Here is a 16,707-nt window from a genome sequence, read left to right on the forward strand (position 1 = left end):
AGGGGGAGCATGAGCTGTCGCTCCTCCTCCTGTAAGCTGTTTTAATGCGTACACCAACCCCGCCCCTAACCCTACCCCCAGTGACATCACTCGTAGAAGAAGTGCAAAAAAGGTGGAGCTCAAGCCTAAGCTCCCCCTCGCTGGAGCTCAGCTCTCCTCAAACGGCTCTGCAGCGAGCACCACTTGGCTCCAGCCGAGTCCGACGCTGCCGCCTGAACTCTGTCTTGAACCACTGTGCTCAGGGGAGAGCGCGAACGCAGTCCCCCACTACCAGAAATTATGCAGTCGAGATTCCCACATTTGGGGAATTCGCAGGGGTCAGCGTGGCCGGAGTGCAATGGCCAAGCCTCGCCCTGGGTGAACCACCTTCTTGATCATGGTATCTCCCCTGCCAGGTAAGTATGAGTTGCCGGGCGGCGCAAACGGCAGCCGCCGTTTTCTATCGGCCGTACTCCAGGGCGGTGATGTCCAGCCACCGAGCATGGGGAATGGGCCAGCAACCCCTGTCTCCTGACGGCGCTGTACTTGCAGCAGACGTGCCTGTGCCTGCAATTCACTCGCTAGTATCTGTGGCAACGCATGAAGAGTTTGAGCTTCCTCCAGATGCTTGCTTTGTGTTTTGTCATCAGTTGGGGCTGCCAACACATGGATTCCACCGGACGCACTCGATCTGGGGATAACAGACCCTCTATGGGGGGGAGGGGATGGGATCCTCCTGTTCTTTCTTTCTTCTTCTCCATCTGTTTTCTTTCTCTACAGATGTCGTTTTTCTCTGCTTAGTTTCTGATTTGGTCTATTTGGACATGTCGACCTCCTGCTTTGCTGCGGTTCGGACCACCTTTGCCTAGAGCTCCGTGCTTTGCACTCTTGCCTTGTATGTTTTGTGTCCTGTTTTCTTACGTCAGCCTATCAGCACAGTGCTCAAACGACATAGCTTGAAGAAGACGACGGGATCTACAAACGTTCCGCAAAAGAACTTCACTGACGAAAGCGGAAGCGCCAACGAAACAACCTCCCGCTGCAAGCACCTTACATTCCGGGGACGGGAAACCACCGACGGCTGGCTGCGAAATTGCCTCTGGTTCAGATTGGTTTAGAACCGTCCCTCTGCCCAAAACGCCACAGACGTCTGCAAAAGATTGCAGTTCTTGAAACAAAGTTACCTCTGATCCGAGCCGAAGCGTTCGCTTACTTAATGGCAGATAAAATGATGACCTTTCACACGGTCTGCATTCGTTCCGTCAGTAACAGCGGCAGGCCGGTAAAAATAAAATTCTGACATTCCACAGGGCACACTCGCTTGGCGGACAAAAGCCACCGGGGGCTCTCTTTGCGTGTTCCTTCACCTGGTCAAACCGCTTTGAGGGGGGACCTTTCGAGTAGTTTTCGGCGTCAGAACAGGCTCTTCTAGCGACGGGTGGGCAGGCCTTCCACAGGCGCGCGCGGCTCTACTGGAGCAAAAGAGGCTTGGCAAAGGACGAGGAAGAGAGGGAAGCGCCGCTCCAGCGAGAGGGTGCTCGCTGCAGAGCCATTTGAGGAGAGCTGAGCTCCACAGCGAGGGGGAGCATGAGCTGTCGCTCCTCCTCCTGTAAGCTGTTTTAATGCGTACACCAACCCCGCCCCTAACCCTACCCCCAGTGACATCACTCGTAGAAGAAGTGCAAAAAAGGTGGAGCTCAAGCTTAAGCTCCCCCTCGCTGGAGCTCAGCTCTCCTCAAACGGCTCTGCAGCAAACACCACTTGGCTCCAGCCGGGTTCGACGCTGCCGCCTGAACTCTGTCTTGGACCACTGTGCTCAGGGGAGAGCGCGAACGCAGTCCCCCACTACCAGAAATTATGCAGTCGAGATTCCCACATTTGGGGAATTCGCAGGGGTCAGCGTGGCCGGAGTGCAATGGCCAAGCCTCGCCCTGGGTGAACCACCTTCTTGATCATGGTATCTCCCCTGCCAGGTAAGTATGAGTTGCCGGGCGGCGCAAACGGCAGCCGCCGTTTTCTATCGGCCGTACTCCAGGGCGGTGATGCCCAGCCACCGAGCATGGGGAATGGGCCAGCAACCCCTGTCTCCTGACGGCGCTGTACTTGCAGCAGACGTGCCTGTGCCTGCAAACCACTCGCTAGTAACTGTGGCAACGCATGAAGAGTTTGAGCTTCCTCCAGATGCTTGCTTTGTGTATTGTCATCAGTTGGGGCTGCCAACACATGGATTCCACCGGACGCACTCGATCTGGGGATAACAGACCCTCTATGGGGGGGAGGGGAGGGGATCCTCCTGTTCTTTCTTTCTTTTCCTCCATCTGTTTTCTTTCTCTACAGATGCCGTTTTCCTCTGCTTAGTTTCTGATTTGGTCTATTTGGACATGTCGACCTCCTGCTTTGCTGCGGTTCGGACCGCCTTTGCCTAGAGCTCCGTGCTTTGCACTCTTGCCTTGTATGTTTTGTGTCCTGTTTTCTTACGTCAGCCTATCAGCACAGTGCTCAAACGACATAGCTTGAAGAAGACGACGGGATCTACAAACGTTCCGCAAAAGAACTTCACTGACGAAAGCGGAAGCGCCAACGAAACAACCTCCCGCTGCAAGCACCTTACATTCCGGGGACGGGAAACCACCGACGGCTGGCTGCGAAATTGCCTCTGGTTCAGATTGGTTTAGAACCGTCCCTCTGCCCAAAACGCCACAGACGTCTGCAAAAGATTGCAGTTCTTGAAACAAAGTTACCTCTGATCCGAGCCGAAGCGTTCGCTTACTTAATGGCAGATAAAATGATGACCTTTCACACGGTCTGCATTCGTTCCGTCAGTAACAGCGGCAGGCCGGTAAAAATAAAATTCTGACATTCCACAGGGCACACTCGCTTGGTGGACAAAAGCCACCGGGGGCTCTCTTTGCGTGTTCCTTCACCTGGTCAAACCGCTTTGAGGGGGGACCTTTCGAGTAGTTTTCGGCGTCAGAACAGGCTCTTCTAGCGACGGGTGGGCAGGCCTTCCACAGGCGCGCGCGGCTCTACTGGAGCAAAAGAGGCTTGGCAAAGGACGAGGAAGAGAGGGAAGCGCCGCTCCAGCGAGAGGGTGCTCGCTGCAGAGCCATTTGAGGAGAGCTGAGCTCCAGCGAGGGGGAGCATGAGCTGTCGCTACTCCTACTGTAAGCTGTTTTAATGCGTACACCAACCCCGCCCCTAACCCTACCCCCAGTGACATCACTCGTAGAAGAAGTGCAAAAAAGGTGGAGCTCAAGCTTAAGCTCCCCCTCGCTGGAGCTCAGCTCTCCTCAAACGGCTCTGCAGCGAGCACCACTTGGCTCCAGCCGGGTCCGACGCTGCCGCCTGAACTCTGTCTTGAACCACTGTGCTCAGGGGAGAGCGCGAACGCAGTCCCCCACTACCAGAAATTATGCAGTCGAGATTCCCACATTTGGGGAATTCGCAGGGGTCAGCGTGGCCGGAGTGCAATGGCCAAGCCTCGCCCTGGGTGAACCACCTTCTTGATCATGGTATCTCCCCTGCCAGGTAAGTATGAGTTGCCGGGCGGCGCAAACGGCAGCCGCCGTTTTCTATCGGCCGTACTCCAGGGCGGTGATGCCCAGCCACCGAGCATGGGGAATGGGCCAGCAACCCCTGTCTCCTGACGGCGCTGTACTTGCAGCAGACGTGCCTGTGCCTGCAAACCACTCGCTAGTAACTGTGGCAACGCATGAAGAGTTTGAGCTTCCTCCAGATGCTTGCTTTGTGTATTGTCATCAGTTGGGGCTGCCAACACATGGATTCCACCGGACGCACTCGATCTGGGGATAACAGACCCTCTATGGGGGGGAGGGGAGGGGATCCTCCTGTTCTTTCTTTCTTTTCCTCCATCTGTTTTCTTTCTCTACAGATGCCGTTTTTCTCTGCTTAGTTTCTGATTTGGGCTATTTGGACATGTCGACCTCCTGCTTTGTTGCGGTTCGGACCGCCTTTGCCTAGAGCTCCGTGATTTGCACTCTTGCCTTGTATGTTTTGTGTCCTGTTTTCTTACGTCAGCCTATCAGCACAGTGCTCAAACGACATAGCTTGAAGAAGACGACGGGATCTACAAACGTTCCGCAAAAGAACTTCACTGACGAAAGCGGAAGCGCCAACGAAACAACCTCCCGCTGCAAGCACCTTACATTCCGGGGACGGGAAACCACCGACGGCTGGCTGCGAAATTGCCTCTGGTTCAGATTGGTTTAGAACCGTCCCTCTGCCCAAAACGCCACAGACGTATGCAAAAGATTGCAATTCTTGAAACAAAGTTACCTCTGATCCGAGCCGAAGCGTTCGCTTACTTAATGGCAGATAAAATGATGCCCCTCCACACGGTCTGCATTCGTTCCGTCAGTAACAGCGGCAGGCCGGTAAAAATAAAATTCTGACATTCCACAGGGCACACTCGCTTGGCGGACAAAAGCCACCGGGGGCTCTCTTTGCGTGTTCCTTCACCTGGTCAAACCGCTTTGAGGGGGGACCTTTCGAGTAGTTTTCGGCGTCAGAACAGGCTCTTCTAGCGACGGGTGGGCAGGCCTTCCACAGGCGCGCGCGGCTCTACTGGAGCAAAAGAGGCTTGGCAAAGGACGAGGAAGAGAGGGAAGCGCCGCTGCAGCGAGAGGGTGCTCGCTGCTGAGCCATTTGAGGAGAGCTGAGCTCCAGCGAGGGGGAGCATGAGCTGTCGCTCCTCCTCCTGTAAGCTGTTTTAATGCGTACACCAACCCCGCCCCTAACCCTACCCCCAGTGACATCACTCGTAGAAGAAGTGCAAAAAAGGTGGAGCTCAAGCTTAAGCTCCCCCTCGCTGGAGCTCAGCTCTCCTCAAACGGCTCTGCAGCGAGCACCACTTGGCTCCAGCCGGGTCCGACGCTGCCGCCTGAACTCTGTCTTGAACCACTGTGCTCAGGGGAGAGCGCGAACGCAGTCCCCCACTACCAGAAATTATGCAGTCGAGATTCCCACATTTGGGGAATTCGCAGGGGTCAGCGTGGCCGGAGTGCAATGGCCAAGCCTCGCCCTGGGTGAACCACCTTCTTGATCATGGTATCTCCCCTGCCAGGTAAGTATGAGTTGCCGGGCGGCGCAAACGGCAGCCGCCGTTTTCTATCGGCCGTACTCCAGGGCGGTGATGTCCAGCCACCGAGCATGGGGAATGGGCCAGCAACCCCTGTCTCCTGACGGCGCTGTACTTGCAGCAGACGTGCCTGTGCCTGCAATTCACTCGCTAGTATCTGTGGCAACGCATGAAGAGTTTGAGCTTCCTCCAGATGCTTGCTTTGTGTTTTGTCATCAGTTGGGGCTGCCAACACATGGATTCCACCGGACGCACTCGATCTGGGGATAACAGACCCTCTATGGGGGGGAGGGGGTGGGATCCTCCTGTTCTTTCTTTCTTTTCCTCCATCTGTTTTCTTTCTCTACAGATGTCGTTTTTCTCTGCTTAGTTTCTGATTTGGTCTATTTGGACATGTCGACCTCCTGCTTTGCTGCGGTTCGGACCACCTTTGCCTAGAGCTCCGTGCTTTGCACTCTTGCCTTGTATGTTTTGTGTCCTGTTTTCTTACGTCAGCCTATCAGCACAGTGCTCAAACGACATAGCTTGAAGAAGACGACGGGATCTACAAACGTTCCGCAAAAGAACTTCACTGACGAAAGCGGAAGCGCCAACGAAACAACCTCCCGCTGCAAGCACCTTACATTCCGGGGACGGGAAACCACCGACGGCTGGCTGCGAAATTGCCTCTGGTTCAGATTGGTTTAGAACCGTCCCTCTGCCCAAAACGCCACAGACGTCTGCAAAAGATTGCAGTTCTTGAAACAAAGTTACCTCTGATACGAGCCGAAGCGTTCGCTTACTTAATGGCAGATAAAATGATGACCTTTCACACGGTCTGCATTCGTTCCGTCAGTAACAGCGGCAGGCCGGTAAAAATAAAATTCTGACATTCCACAGGGCACACTCGCTTGGCGGACAAAAGCCACCGGGGGCTCTCTTTGCGTGTTCCTTCACCTGGTCAAACCGCTTTGAGGGGGGACCTTTCGAGTAGTTTTCGGCGTCAGAACAGGCTCTTCTAGCGACGGGTGGGCAGGCCTTCCACAGGCGCGCGCGGCTCTACTGGAGCAAAAGAGGCTTGGCAAAGGACGAGGAAGAGAGGGAAGCGCCGCTCCAGCGAGAGGGTGCTCGCTGCAGAGCCATTTGAGGAGAGCTGAGCTCCACAGCGAGGGGGAGCATGAGCTGTCGCTCCTCCTCCTGTAAGCTGTTTTAATGCGTACACCAACCCCGCCCCTAACCCTACCCCCAGTGACATCACTCGTAGAAGAAGTGCAAAAAAGGTGGAGCTCAAGCTTAAGCTCCCCCTCGCTGGAGCTCAGCTCTCCTCAAACGGCTCTGCAGCGAGCACCACTTGGCACCAGCCGGGTCCGACGCTGCCGCCTGAACTCTGTCTTGAACCACTGTGCTCAGGGGAGAGCGCGAACGCAGTCCCCCACTACCAGAAATTATGCAGTCGAGATTCCCTCATTTGGGGAATTCGCAGGGGTCAGCGTGGCCGGAGTGCAATGGCCAAGCCTCGCCCTGGGTGAACCACCTTCTTGATCATGGTATCTCCCCTGCCAGGTAAGTATGAGTTGCCGGGCGGCGCAAACGGCAGCCGCCGTTTTCTATCGGCCGTACTCCAGGGCGGTGATGTCCAGCCACCGAGCATGGGGAATGGGCCAGCAACCCCTGTCTCCTGACGGCGCTGTACTTGCAGCAGACGTGCCTGTGCCTGCAATTCACTCGCTAGTATCTGTGGCAACGCATGAAGAGTTTGAGCTTCCTCCAGATGCTTGCTTTGTGTTTTGTCATCAGTTGGGGCTGCCAACACATGGATTCCACCGGACGCACTCGATCTGGGGATAACAGACCCTCTATGGGGGGGAGGGGATGGGATCCTCCTGTTCTTTCTTTCTTTTCCTCCATCTGTTTTCTTTCTCTACAGATGTCGTTTTTCTCTGCTTAGTTTCTGATTTGGTCTATTTGGACATGTCGACCTCCTGCTTTGCTGCGGTTCGGACCGCCTTTGCCTAGAGCTCCGTGCTTTGCACTCTTGCCTTGTATGTTTTGTGTCCTGTTTTCTTACGTCAGCCTATCAGCACAGTGCTCAAACGACATAGCTTGAAGAAGACGACGGGATCTACAAACGTTCCGCAAAAGAACTTCACTGACGAAAGCGGAAGCGCCAACGAAACAACCTCCCGCTGCAAGCACCTTACATTCCGGGGACGGGAAACCACCGACGGCTGGCTGCGAAATTGCCTCTGGTTCAGATTGGTTTAGAACCGTCCCTCTGCCCAAAACGCCACAGACGTCTGCAAAAGATTGCAGTTCTTGAAACAAAGTTACCTCTGATCCGAGCCGAAGCGTTCGCTTACTTAATGGCAGATAAAATGATGACCTTTCACACGGTCTGCATTCGTTCCGTCAGTAACAGCGGCAGGCCGGTAAAAATAAAATTCTGACATTCCACAGGGCACACTCGCTTGGCGGACAAAAGCCACCGGAGGCTCTCTTTGCGTGTTCCTTCACCTGGTCAAACCGCTTTGAGGGGGGACCTTTCGAGTAGTTTTCGGCGTCAGAACAGGCTCTTCTAGCGACGGGTGGGCAGGCCTTCCACAGGCGCGCGCGGCTCTACTGGAGCAAAAGAGGCTTGGCAAAGGACGAGGAAGAGAGGGAAGCGCCGCTCCAGCGAGAGGGTGCTCGCTGCAGAGCCATTTGAGGAGAGCTGAGCTCCACAGCGAGGGGGAGCATGAGCTGTCGCTCCTCCTCCTGTAAGCTGTTTTAATGCGTACACCAACCCCGCCCCTAACCCTACCCCCAGTGACATCACTCGTAGAAGAAGTGCAAAAAAGGTGGAGCTCAAGCTTAAGCTCCCCCTCGCTGGAGCTCAGCTCTCCTCAAACGGCTCTGCAGCAAACACCACTTGGCTCCAGCCGGGTTCGACGCTGCCGCCTGAACTCTGTCTTGGACCACTGTGCTCAGGGGAGAGCGCGAACGCAGTCCCCCACTACCAGAAATTATGCAGTCGAGATTCCCACATTTGGGGAATTCACAGGGGTCAGCGTGGCCGGAGTGCAATGGCCAAGCCTCGCCCTGGGTGAACCACCTTCTTGATCATGGTATCTCACCTGCCAGGTAAGTATGAGTTGCCGGGCGGCGCAAACGGCAGCCGCCGTTTTCTATCGGCCGTACTCCAGGGCGGTGATGCCCAGCCACCGAGCATGGGGAATGGGCCAGCAACCCCTGTCTCCTGACGGCGCTGTACTTGCAGCAGACGTGCCTGTGCCTGCAAACCACTCGCTAGTAACTGTGGCAACGCATGAAGAGTTTGAGCTTCCTCCAGATGCTTGCTTTGTGTATTGTCATCAGTTGGGGCTGCCAACACATGGATTCCACCGGACGCACTCGATCTGGGGATAACAGACCCTCTATGGGGGGGAGGGGAGGGGATCCTCCTGTTCTTTCTTTCTTTTCCTCCATCTGTTTTCTTTCTCTACAGATGCCGTTTTTCTCTGCTTAGTTTCTGATTTGGGCTATTTGGACATGTCGACCTCCTGCTTTGTTGCGGTTCGGACCGCCTTTGCCTAGAGCTCCGTGATTTGCACTCTTGCCTTGTATGTTTTGTGTCCTGTTTTCTTACGTCAGCCTATCAGCACAGTGCTCAAACGACATAGCTTGAAGAAGACGACGGGATCTACAAACGTTCCGCAAAAGAACTTCACTGACGAAAGCGGAAGCGCCAACGAAACAACCTCCCGCTGCAAGCACCTTACATTCCGGGGACGGGAAACCACCGACGGCTGGCTGCGAAATTGCCTCTGGTTCAGATTGGTTTAGAACCGTCCCTCTGCCCAAAACGCCACAGACGTATGCAAAAGATTGCAATTCTTGAAACAAAGTTACCTCTGATCCGAGCCGAAGCGTTCGCTTACTTAATGGCAGATAAAATGATGCCCCTCCACACGGTCTGCATTCGTTCCGTCAGTAACAGCGGCAGGCCGGTAAAAATAAAATTCTGACATTCCACAGGGCACACTCGCTTGGCGGACAAAAGCCACCGGGGGCTCTCTTTGCGTGTTCCTTCACCTGGTCAAACCGCTTTGAGGGGGGACCTTTCGAGTAGTTTTCGGCGTCAGAACAGGCTCTTCTAGCGACGGGTGGGCAGGCCTTCCACAGGCGCGCGCGGCTCTACTGGAGCAAAAGAGGCTTGGCAAAGGACGAGGAAGAGAGGGAAGCGCCGCTGCAGCGAGAGGGTGCTCGCTGCTGAGCCATTTGAGGAGAGCTGAGCTCCAGCGAGGGGGAGCATGAGCTGTCGCTCCTCCTCCTGTAAGCTGTTTTAATGCGTACACCAACCCCGCCCCTAACCCTACCCCCAGTGACATCACTCGTAGAAGAAGTGCAAAAAAGGTGGAGCTCAAGCTTAAGCTCCCCCTCGCTGGAGCTCAGCTCTCCTCAAACGGCTCTGCAGCGAGCACCACTTGGCTCCAGCCGGGTCCGACGCTGCCGCCTGAACTCTGTCTTGAACCACTGTGCTCAGGGGAGAGCGCGAACGCAGTCCCCCACTACCAGAAATTATGCAGTCGAGGTTCCCACATTTGGGCAGCCGCCGTTTTCTATCGGCCGTACTCCAGGGCGGTGATGCCCAGCCACCGAGCATGGGGAATGGGCCAGCAACCCCTGTCTCCTGACGGCGCTGTACTTGCAGCAGACGTGCCTGTGCCTGCAAACCACTCGCTAGTAACTGTGGCAACGCATGAAGAGTTTGAGCTTCCTCCAGATGCTTGCTTTGTGTATTGTCATCAGTTGGGGCTGCCAACACATGGATTCCACCGGACGCACTCGATCTGGGGATAACAGACCCTCTATGGGGGGGAGGGGAGGGGATCCTCCTGTTCTTTCTTTCTTTTCCTCCATCTGTTTTCTTTCTCTACAGATGCCGTTTTTCTCTGCTTAGTTTCTGATTTGGGCTATTTGGACATGTCGACCTCCTGCTTTGCTGCGGTTCGGACCGCCTTTGCCTAGAGCTCCGTGCTTTGCACTCTTGCCTTGTATGTTTTGTGTCCTGTTTTCTTACGTCAGCCTATCAGCACAGTGCTCAAACGACATAGCTTGAAGAAGACGACGGGATCTACAAACGTTCCGCAAAAGAACTTCACTGACGAAAGCGGAAGCGCCAACGAAACAACCTCCCGCTGCAAGCACCTTACATTCCGGGGACGGGAAACCACCGACGGCTGGCTGCGAAATTGCCTCTGGTTCAGATTGGTTTAGAACCGTCCCTCTGCCCAAAACGCCACAGACGTCTGCAAAAGATTGCAGTTCTTGAAACAAAGTTACCTCTGATACGAGCCGAAGCGTTCGCTTACTTAATGGCAGATAAAATGATGACCTTTCACACGGTCTGCATTCGTTCCGTCAGTAACAGCGGCAGGCCGGTAAAAATAAAATTCTGACATTCCACAGGGCACACTCGCTTGGCAGACAAAAGCCACCGGGGGCTCTCTTTGCGTGTTCCTTCACCTGGTCAAACCGCTTTGAGGGGGGACCTTTCGAGTAGTTTTCGGCGTCAGAACAGGCTCTTCTAGCGACGGGTGGGCAGGCCTTCCACAGGCGCGCGCGGCTCTACTGGAGCAAAAGAGGCTTGGCAAAGGACGAGGAAGAGAGGGAAGCGCCGCTCCAGCGAGAGGGTGCTCGCTGCTGAGCCATTTGAGGAGAGCTGAGCTCCAGCGAGGGGGAGCATGAGCTGTCGCTCCTCCTCCTGTAAGCTGTTTTAATGCGTACACCAACCCCGCCCCCAGTGACATCACTCGTAGAAGAAGTGCAAAAAAGGTGGAGCTCAAGCTTAAGCTCCCCCTCGCTGGAGCTCAGCTCTCCTCAAACGGCTCTGCAGCGAGCACCACTTGGCTCCAGCCGGGTCCGACGCTGCCGCCTGAACTCTGTCTTGAACCACTGTGCTCAGGGGAGAGCGCGAACGCAGTCCCCCACTACCAGAAATTATGCAGTCGAGATTCCCACATTTGGGGAATTCGCAGCGGTCAGCGTGGCCGGAGTGCAATGGCCAAGCCTCGCCCTGGGTGAACCACCTTCTTGATCATGGTATCTCCCCTGCCAGGTAAGTATGAGTTGCCGGGCGGCGCAAACGGCAGCCGCCGTTTTCTATCGGCCGTACTCCAGGGCGGTGATGCCCAGCCACCGAGCATGGGGAATGGGCCAGCAACCCCTGTCTCCTGACGGCGCTGTACTTGCAGCAGACGTGCCTGTGCCTGCAAACCACTCGCTAGTAACTGTGGCAACGCATGAAGAGTTTGAGCTTCCTCCAGATGCTTGCTTTGTGTATTGTCATCAGTTGGGGCTGCCAACACATGGATTCCACCGGACGCACTCGATCTGGGGATAACAGACCCTCTATTGGGGGGAGGGGAGGGGATCCTCCTGTTCTTTCTTTCTTTTCCTCCATCTGTTTTCTTTCTCTACAGATGCCGTTTTTCTCTGCTTAGTTTCTGATTTGGGCTATTTGGACATGTCGACCTCCTGCTTTGCTGCGGTTCGGACCGCCTTTGCCTAGAGCTCCGTGCTTTGCACTCTTGCCTTGTATGTTTTGTGTCCTGTTTTCTTACGTCAGCCTATCAGCACAGTGCTCAAACGACATAGCTTGAAGAAGACGACGGGATCTACAAACGTTCCGCAAAAGAACTTCACTGACGAAAGCGGAAGCGCCAACGAAACAACCTCCCGCTGCAAGCACCTTACATTCCGGGGACGGGAAACCACCGACGGCTGGCTGCGAAATTGCCTCTGGTTCAGATTGGTTTAGAACCGTCCCTCTGCCCAAAACGCCACAGACGTCTGCAAAAGATTGCAGTTCTTGAAACAAAGTTACCTCTGATCCGAGCCGAAGCGTTCGCTTACTTAATGGCAGATAAAATGATGACCTTTCACACGGTCTGCATTCGTTCCGTCAGTAACAGCGGCAGGCCGGTAAAAATAAAATTCTGACATTCCACAGGGCACACTCGCTTGGCGGACAAAAGCCACCGGGGGCTCTCTTTGCGTGTTCCTTCACCTGGTCAAACCGCTTTGAGGGGGGACCTTTCGAGTAGTTTTCGGCGTCAGAACAGGCTCTTCTAGCGACGGGTGGGCAGGCCTTCCACAGGCGCGCGCGGCTCTACTGGAGCAAAAGAGGCTTGGCAAAGGACGAGGAAGAGAGGGAAGCGCCGCTCCAGCGAGAGGGTGCTCGCTGCAGAGCCATTTGAGGAGAGCTGAGCTCCAGCGAGGGGGAGCATGAGCTGTCGCTCCTCCTCCTGTAAGCTGTTTTAATGCGTACACCAACCCCGCCCCTAACCCTACCCCCAGTGACATCACTCGTAGAAGAAGTGCAAAAAAGGTGGAGCTCAAGCTTAAGCTCCCCCTCGCTGGAGCTCAGCTCTCCTCAAACGGCTCTGCAGCGAGCACCACTTGGCTCCAGCCGGGTCCGACGCTGCCGCCTGAACTCTGTCTTGAACTACTGTGCTCAGGGGAGAGCGCGAACGCAGTCCCCCACTACCAGAAATTATGCAGTCGAGATTCCCACATTTGGAGAATTCGCAGGGGTCAGCGTGGCCGGAGTGCAATGGCCAAGCCTCGCCCTGGGTGAACCACCTTCTTGATCATGGTATCTCCCCTGCCAGGTAAGTATGAGTTGCCGGGCGGCGCAAACGGCAGCTGCCGTTTTCTATCGGCCGTACTCCAGGGCGGTGATGCCCAGCCACCGAGCATGGGGAATGGGCCAGCAACCCCTGTCTCCTGACGGCGCTGTACTTGCAGCAGACGTGCCTGTGCCTGCAAACCACTCGCTAGTATCTGTGGCAACGCATGAAGAGTTTGAGCTTCCTCCAGATGCGTGCTTTGTGTATTGTCATCAGTTGGGCCTGCCAACACTTGGATTCCACCGGACGCACTCGATCTGGGGATAACAGACCCTCTATGGGGGGGAGGGGAGGGGATCCTCCTGTTCTTTCTTTCTTTTTCTCCATCTGTTTTCTTTCTCTACAGATGTCGTTTTTCTCTGCTTAGTTTCTGATTTGGTCTATTTGGACATGTCGACCTCCTGCTTTGCTGCGGTTCGGACCGCCTTTGCCTAGAGCTCCGTGCTTTGCACTCTTGCCTTGTATGTTTTGTGTCCTGTTTTCTTACGTCAGCCTATCAGCACAGTGCTCAAACGACATAGCTTGAAGAAGACGACGGGATCTACAAACGTTCCGCAAAAGAACTTCACTGACGAAAGCGGAAGCGCCAACGAAACAACCTCCCGCTGCAAGCACCTTACATTCCGGGGACGGGAAACCACCGACGGCTGGCTGCGAAATTGCCTCTGGTTCAGATTGGTTTAGAACCGTCCCTCTGCCCAAAACGCCACAGACGTCTGCAAAAGATTGCAGTTCTTGAAACAAAGTTACCTCTGATCCGAGCCGAAGCGTTCGCTTACTTAATGGCAGATAAAATGATGACCTTTCACACGGTCTGCATTCGTTCCGTCAGTAACAGCGGCAGGCCGGTAAAAATAAAATTCTGACATTCCACAGGGCACACTCGCTTGGCGGACAAAAGCCACCGGGGGCTCTCTTTGCGTGTTCCTTCACCTGGTCAAACCGCTTTGAGGGGGGACCATTCGAGTAGTTTTCAGCGTCAGAACAGGCTCTTCTAGCGACGGGTGGGCAGGCCTTCCACAGGCGCGCGCGGCTCTACTGGAGCAAAAGAGGCTTGGCAAAGGACGAGGAAGAGAGGGAAGCGCCGCTCCAGCGAGAGGGTGCTCGCTGCAGAGCCATTTGAGGAGAGCTGAGCTCCAGCGAGGGGGAGCATGAGCTGTCGCTCCTCCTCCTGTAAGCTGTTTTAATGCGTACACCAACCCCGCCCCTAACCCTACCCCCAGTGACATCACTCGTAGAAGAAGTGCAAAAAAGGTGGAGCTCAAGCTTAAGCTCCCCCTCGCTGGAGCTCAGCTCTCCTCAAACGGCTTTGCAGCGAGCACCACTTGGCTCCAGCCGGGTCCAACGCTGCCGCCTGAACTCTGTCTTGAACTACTGTGCTCAGGGGAGAGCGCGAACGCAGTCCCCCACTACCAGAAATTATGCAGTCGAGATTCCCACATTTGGAGAATTCGCAGGGGTCAGCGTGGCCGGAGTGCAATGGCCAAGCCTCGCCCTGGGTGAACCACCTTCTTGATCATGGTATCTCCCCTGCCAGGTAAGTATGAGTTGCCGGGCGGCGCAAACGGCAGCCGCCGTTTTCTATCGGCCGTACTCCAGGGCGGTGATGCCCAGCCACCGAGCATGGGGAATGGGCCAGCAACCCCTGTCTCCTGACGGCGCTGTACTTGCAGCAGACGTGCCTGTGCCTGCAAACCACTCGCTAGTATCTGTGGCAACGCATGAAGAGTTTGAGCTTCCTCCAGATGCTTGCTTTGTGTATTGTCATCAGTTGGGCCTGCCAACACTTGGATTCCACCGGACGCACTCGATCTGGGGATAACAGACCCTCTATGGGGGGGAGGGGAGGGGATCCTCCTGTTCTTTCTTTCTTTTCCTCCATCTGTTTTCTTTCTCTACAGATGCCGTTTTTCTCTGCTTAGTTTCTGATTTGGGCTATTTGGACATGTCGACCTCCTGCTTTGCTGCGGTTCGGACCGCCTTTGCCTAGAGCTCCGTGCTTTGCACTCTTGCCTTGTATGTTTTGTGTCCTGTTTTCTTACGTCAGCCTATCAGCACAGTGCTCAAACGACATAGCTTGAAGAAGACGACGGGATCTACAAACGTTCCGCAAAAGAACTTCACTGAAGAAAGCGGAAGCGCCAACGAAACAACCTCCCGCTGCAAGCACCTTACATTCCGGGGACGGGAAACCACCGACGGCTGGCTGCGAAATTGCCTCTGGTTCAGATTGGTTTAGAACCGTCCCTCTGCCCAAAACGCCACAGACGTCTGCAAAAGATTGCAGTTCTTGAAACAAAGTTACCTCTGATCCGAGCCGAAGCGTTCGCTTACTTAATGGCAGATAAAATGATGACCTTTCACACGGTCTGCATTTGTTCCGTCAGTAACAGCGGCAGGCCGGCAAAAATAAAATTCTGACATTCCACAGGGCACACTCGCTTGGCGGACAAAAGCCACCGGGGGCTCTCTTTGCGTGTTCCTTCACCTGGTCAAACCGCTTTGAGGGGGGACCTTTCGAGTAGTTTTCGGCGTCAGAACAGGCTCTTCTAGCGACGGGTGGGCAGGCCTTCCACAGGCGCGCGCGGCTCTACTGGAGCAAAAAAGCCTTGGCAAAGGACGATGAAGAGAGGGAAGCGCCGCTCCAGCGAGAGGGTGCTCGCTGCAGAGCCATTTGAGGAGAGCTGAGCTCCAGCGAGGGGGAGCATGAGCTGTCGCTCCTCCTCCTGTAAGCTGTTTTAATGCGTACACCAACCCCGCCCCTAACCCTACCCCCAGTGACATCACTCGTAGAAGAAGTGCAAAAAAGGTGGAGCTCAATCTTAAGCTCCCCCTCGCTGGAGCTCAGCTCTCCTCAAACGGCTCTGCAGCGAGCGCCACTTGGCTCCAGCCGGGTCCGACGCTGCCGCCTGAACTCTGTCTTGAACCACTGTGCTCAGGGGAGAGCGCGAACGCAGTCCCCCACTACCAGAAATTATGCAGTCGAGATTCCCACATTTGGGGAATACGCAGGGGTCAGCGTGGCCAGAGTGCAATGGCCAAGCCTCGCCCTGGGTGAACCACCTTCTTGATCAAGGTATCTCCCCTGCCAGGTAAGTATGAGTTGCCGGGCGGCGCAAACGGCAGCCGCCGTTTTCTATCGGCCGTACTCCAGGGCGGTGATGCCCAGCCACCGAGCATGGGGAATGGGCCAGCAACCCCTGTCTCCTGACGGCGCTGTACTTGCAGCAGACGTGCCTGTGCCTGCAAACCACTCGCTAGTAACTGTGGCAACGCATGAAGAGTTTGAGCTTCCTCCAGATGCTTGCTTTGTGTATTGTCATCAGTTGGGGCTGCCAACACATGGATTCCACCGGACGCACTCGATCTGGGGATAACAGACCCTCTATGGGGGGGAGGGGATCCTCCTGTTCTTTCTTTCTTTTCCTCCATCTGTTTTCTTTCTCTACAGATGCCGTTTTTCTCTGCTTAGTTTCTGATTTGGGCTATTTGGACATGTCGACCTCCTGCTTTGCTGCGGTTCGGACCGCCTTTGCCTAGAGCTCCGTGCTTTGCACTCTTGCCTTGTATGTTTTGTGTCCTGTTTTCTTACGTCAGCCTATCAGCACAGTGCTCAAACGACATAGCTTGAAGAAGACGACGGGATCTACAAACGTTCCGCAAAAGAACTTCACTGACGAAAGCGGAAGCGCCAACGAAACAACCTCCCGCTGCAAGCACCTTACATTCCGGGGACGGGAAACCACCGACGGCTGGCTGCGAAATTGCCTCTGGTTCAGATTGGTTTAGAACCGTCCCTCTGCCCAAAACGCCACAGACGTCTGCAAAAGATTGCAGTTCTTGAAACAAAGTTACCTCTGATCCGAGCCGAAGCGTTCGCTTACTTAATGGCAGATAAAATGATGACCTTTCACACGGTCTGCATTCGTTCCATCAGTAACAGCGGCAGGCCGGTAAAAATAAAATTCTGACATTCCACAG

At 55.0% G+C, this 16,707-nt stretch overlaps 10 non-coding genes across 10 annotated transcripts; all 10 read right to left on the reverse strand.

The window, feature by feature from the left end:
- Window positions 1-239: 239 nt before the first annotated feature.
- Window positions 240-403, reverse strand: LOC141384015 (U1 spliceosomal RNA). The gene has a single exon (XR_015489138.2). It is a non-coding gene; the product is annotated as a U1 spliceosomal RNA (small nuclear RNA).
- Window positions 404-1,796: 1,393 nt separating this feature from the next.
- LOC148680695 (U1 spliceosomal RNA) lies at window positions 1,797-1,960 on the reverse strand. Its single transcript, XR_015944095.1, has one exon. It is a non-coding gene; the product is annotated as a U1 spliceosomal RNA (small nuclear RNA).
- A 1,391-nt stretch (window positions 1,961-3,351) lies between these two features.
- On the reverse strand, window positions 3,352-3,515 carry LOC148680696 (U1 spliceosomal RNA). Its single transcript, XR_015944100.1, has one exon. It is a non-coding gene; the product is annotated as a U1 spliceosomal RNA (small nuclear RNA).
- A 1,391-nt stretch (window positions 3,516-4,906) lies between these two features.
- LOC148680697 (U1 spliceosomal RNA) lies at window positions 4,907-5,070 on the reverse strand. The gene has a single exon (XR_015944103.1). It is a non-coding gene; the product is annotated as a U1 spliceosomal RNA (small nuclear RNA).
- Window positions 5,071-6,463: 1,393 nt separating this feature from the next.
- LOC148680698 (U1 spliceosomal RNA) lies at window positions 6,464-6,627 on the reverse strand. Its single transcript, XR_015943826.1, has one exon. It is a non-coding gene; the product is annotated as a U1 spliceosomal RNA (small nuclear RNA).
- Window positions 6,628-8,020: 1,393 nt separating this feature from the next.
- On the reverse strand, window positions 8,021-8,184 carry LOC148680699 (U1 spliceosomal RNA). Its single transcript, XR_015944316.1, has one exon. It is a non-coding gene; the product is annotated as a U1 spliceosomal RNA (small nuclear RNA).
- Window positions 8,185-10,997: 2,813 nt separating this feature from the next.
- Window positions 10,998-11,161, reverse strand: LOC148680700 (U1 spliceosomal RNA). Its single transcript, XR_015944106.1, has one exon. It is a non-coding gene; the product is annotated as a U1 spliceosomal RNA (small nuclear RNA).
- Window positions 11,162-12,552: 1,391 nt separating this feature from the next.
- On the reverse strand, window positions 12,553-12,716 carry LOC148680701 (U1 spliceosomal RNA). Its single transcript, XR_015943944.1, has one exon. It is a non-coding gene; the product is annotated as a U1 spliceosomal RNA (small nuclear RNA).
- A 1,391-nt stretch (window positions 12,717-14,107) lies between these two features.
- On the reverse strand, window positions 14,108-14,271 carry LOC148680702 (U1 spliceosomal RNA). The gene has a single exon (XR_015943955.1). It is a non-coding gene; the product is annotated as a U1 spliceosomal RNA (small nuclear RNA).
- A 1,391-nt stretch (window positions 14,272-15,662) lies between these two features.
- LOC148680703 (U1 spliceosomal RNA) lies at window positions 15,663-15,826 on the reverse strand. The gene has a single exon (XR_015944292.1). It is a non-coding gene; the product is annotated as a U1 spliceosomal RNA (small nuclear RNA).
- Between the last annotated feature and the right edge of the window lie 881 nt (window positions 15,827-16,707).

The sequence above is a fragment of the Danio rerio genome, chromosome 4 (assembly GCF_052040795.2).
Source record: "Danio rerio strain M-AB ecotype USA chromosome 4, GRCz13ab, whole genome shotgun sequence".
NCBI classification, from domain to species: domain Eukaryota; kingdom Metazoa; phylum Chordata; class Actinopteri; order Cypriniformes; family Danionidae; genus Danio; species Danio rerio.